This window comes from Pinus tabuliformis, chromosome 3_2, assembly GCF_031772625.1.
Source record: "Pinus tabuliformis cultivar Carrire ecotype Pingquan chromosome 3_2, CPIR1, whole genome shotgun sequence".
Taxonomy (NCBI): domain Eukaryota; kingdom Viridiplantae; phylum Streptophyta; class Pinopsida; order Pinales; family Pinaceae; genus Pinus; species Pinus tabuliformis.
In genome coordinates this window covers 98155780-98159843 of record NC_142302.1, presented here as the reverse complement: position 1 = coordinate 98159843, position 4064 = coordinate 98155780, and the positions used below count along the sequence as shown (strand labels likewise).

Below are 4064 nucleotides of genomic sequence, written 5' to 3'. Positions count from 1 at the left end.
TCTTATTGTGTAAATTTTTTCTGAATTTTTGCACTAAAAAAAGTTTGCAATCTGAGAGATAAAATATCTCTCACCACTTTATATATGCAGAATGAAAATGAATCTAGACTATATATATATGACCTTAATATTCTTTTATTTCATACTCAACTTTAATTAAAGTAAAATTGTATTAAAAAACTGTTTTAATTTTTTTTGGTTAAGAAATTTATGTGGTACACTTCATACAGAAGTTCCAATCGGAAACTAAAAAATTATGAAACAGTGAATTTTATTCTGCTGACATCCCTGTGGGATTTTGTTTTTCCGTGTTTTGGATGATATAAACTATGAATCACTGTGAAGAGAATGCCATGGAAAAAGCTGAAGCAGCAAGACTTTTGGAAAAGTGAATCCCCATAGTCTCTTTTCTTATTTTGGCTGGACAAAAAAACACAATGTTTAGAAAAAGTATACAGTACTTAAGCAAACCAGTGAAACCTAGCAATCGAAATATCTTCTCAGTTGAGATTCCAACATCATTCCTCCGACCACTTAGATTCTGTGTACAATCGATAAAGACCAGTGCTTCTATGGATCTATACTTCTGGTACCAAAGTATTTTGGCTTTCTGGACTGGAATTTGTGCTCATCTTTCTCTGCGTAAGTAAATGATATTCTCGATCCTCTAATTTCCATTTCGGTTTCATACACTTGGCACGCAGTATGACGTTGATAAATGCTCTCTGGATGAATCTGCAGTGAAAATGTGGAGTAATCAGTAATAATTTAACTAAATTGGAATGAGAACACAGAACAAAGAATCAGAATCAGTGAGGACGATGGTGTTTACAGTATAGTTACCCAATTTTAATTTTAATTGATTAAAAATTCCACTTGAAAATTTTTTTTTTCTCAAAATTTATGTATCTTAAAAGACAATAATGTCTTTTACCCATTTTTTTTCCTGTAATTCATTCCCTTCTCTTTTATACAACAAAAAAAAACCTCTTTTGGTTTCAAACTTTAGTCCATCGCTCTTTATTTTGAGTTAAATTCATTTCAAAATTTAATCAATTACTCTTTAGTTTTATTTTGTGTTTTAAGGCCAGTTTGCTATTAGCATTGTGTTAAGGCAAGTTTACCATTCTCATTCCATGCCCCAGAATCAAGAAATAACTAACCAACTTGTGGCATCCTATGCCCTCGAAATTACAAAACTATGTGATAACTAAAAGAAACCATGGGTTTTAAAAAAATAAATTGAATCAAATTTCCTCAAATAAAAAGCCATTAGAATTGAATCATCATTTTTTTTCGTATTTTTCACCCAATATATATATATAGATGAAATTGGTAGCTATGATTGATCGTTCACTGGAATCAAATTGATAAATTGAACTTAAATTAAATTAGTGTGTACAAAAAAATATTATGTAAAATTAAAATTGTATTTCTATCGTCAAAAAGCTTTCAGTGTAAACTACGCAAACCTTTGAAAATAGTTCGATGGCTCTCGAATTGCAGAGCTCACAGTCTTCGCCATTGTAATTGTAAAGATGTGGAGAACAGGCGTAGAGGGGTTCCAATTATCAACCTCACCTTGCTCATCAGCGTGCCATTCTTTAAGTCTGCAATGTCACCTGACCATTGTAAGAGCTTGATGACCATTACTACAAAACTTAAGGCATGCAGGCCCTAACTTCTCTAGTAATGATCATCAACCCCTCACAACGCCCAGGTGACATTGAGGGCTGAAAGAAAGTCACGCCAATAGAGGCAACACAAGGCTGACAATTGCATTAACCCACCTAGGCTGGTTCGCCATATCTAAAACCTCTTCCGGAGAAACAGAAACAATTCAGATCATCACTCAATCACTATGGGACTAATTTTCCAACCTCTTATTCATACCAAAAGGAGAAAGCCCACCGCCTTAAATAGAAAACTAGAATCACTGTTTCTGTACCTTCATCCAAAAAATATACGTAGACAGTAGACCGACAACTTTGGAAATTCCTATTTCCACCACTATAGGAAAGTTAATGCACCCTGACATGCAAGGGGAATAGTGGATGCCTTGCTGTTAACATGCCAAAGTCAACTTTGGCAGAAATATAAATGCAAGGCACCCACTATTCCCCTTGCATGTCAGGGTGCATTAACTTTCCTATAGTGGTGAAAATAGGAATTTCCGACAACTTTAAGGTACGTAGAAAAATGAGTGACAAAACCAAAAAAATCTTCGCCCGTGCAAATTAAAGGGATAAACAAATCCAACGATTTTACGGCTAAGTACCTTCTTTTTCAATTTTTTAATTTGTGAGAGCTACTTGTCATGAGTTTGTACACTCAGTGGGTAACTGCCTGAGCAGTATATTAATTATAATATTTCTCATTTTCTTTATAGAATCCGGTGCTCTAATCATTTTGGACCTTGTGTACGCAGATTTTTCCCAAAACTTCCCTTCTAAAAATGTGGGCAGATTATTCTGTTGGTGTCGGAAACCGTAAATGTAGAGCGCACTGAGAAAGAGAGAGTGACCCATCAAGGGTGTTACCAGAATATTAAATCAATTTCTTCGGAACAAGTAAATTAGATTCGAATAATACGGCTGGTTTGATGGAGACTAAACCTAGTACTCTTGAATATTCGATATCCTACCTGCCATACCACTCACAAGTGGGCGTCGCCCCTCCACTAAGTAATGGGCCCCTCTACAACGTTTAGTCCATCGCAAGAGAACGGGACCGCGGAAACTAATAATATTCGGATAATTTAATTTTGATGTAAACAATTATATATAGATTTTTAGTTTATTTGATAAGATTTGTTTTTCTCTAAATTTATTTATGTGCTTAAATTAATAGACAAAATTAAAACAATTATGTTTTAGTTGGAATTCTAAAATACATTTCACAGGGAAAAAATATATATTTAAATTTTATTTAATATTTATTAATGTTAACAAAGATATTTATTTGGAATAAAGTTTCTAAGATTTTAATTTAATAATTAATAAGTGGTAATTAGGATTTCATTTCCACTTAATATTTTAAAATATTCTTAATAATATACACAAATTAAAGATTAAAATATATTTTCAAAATAGTTATGATTTTCCGTTTTCTTAATTAAAAATAATGTCATATGAACACATGTGATATAAAATTAATTATGATTTTTTTTGGTAGGTGATATTGATAAACTATAGCATTGTAATAAAATCTATTTACAAATTAAGAATCTTCATAATAAAGTGTGGGTGACTCTATATGATTAAGAATTTTGTTACATGTTTTTTCTTTAATAATAATAATAAGGTTATAATTTAATTAATTCTTATGATTACTTTAATTTCAATACCTTGAAATCTATAGTGAAATAATTATTTTGATATTTATAATGAATTGATTTTTATCGGTATTTATTAGCTATTAAATTTTAATGACTACAATACTTAATATTAATTTTTATATTCATTAAAAGTTAAAGTTTTATAAACAAAATTCATGTAAAAAAAAATGTTTGGATGTTTGAAATCACAAACTTGTTGGGTAACCCCTGCATGATCCAAGTGCCCCATGGGTTTTTCAAGGTGTTGAATCCATATATATAGTCAATGCCCCATGGGTTTTTCAGGGTGCTAATTCCATATATATAGTCAAAAACCAATTTAAATAACACAAATCAAAATTTCACCTCAATTTTTTTTTTTCACCTAGGTGGAAAAACCTATCAACTCAGGTGTCAAAACCAACAGTGAGGACAGCCATCTCTGGCTGCTATCCGCGAATGTCGGTTTGACTCATCACAGTTAGATAGGAAAACCACGCCACCTGAAATAACCCGCTGGTGGTCCGTAAGGGAGCAGGCTCATCACTCCTGCCAGATTTGGGTCTTGGGCCGTTAACCTGTTTCCTTACGTCCGAGGAAGACGAGCTCTAAGCCAAGCAGAAGCAGTTTTACGGCATACTCCAGGCCGTACCTCAAATTTTTATTGTTTGATAAAAGAAAAATTAAAATTAATTAAAAAATCAATATTCTTAGATTATAAGATTAACTTTTATCAATATTAAATAAA

General features: G+C 32.2%; 1 long non-coding RNA gene across 1 annotated transcript; it reads right to left on the bottom strand.

The window, feature by feature from the left end:
- Positions 1-268: 268 nt before the first annotated feature.
- On the bottom strand, positions 269-1875 carry LOC149180011 (uncharacterized). Its single transcript, XR_016257426.1, has 2 exons — positions 1473-1875; positions 269-735 (listed from the first exon to the last, which is right to left on the bottom strand). It is a non-coding gene; the product is annotated as an uncharacterized LOC149180011 (long non-coding RNA).
- Between the last annotated feature and the right edge of the window lie 2189 nt (positions 1876-4064).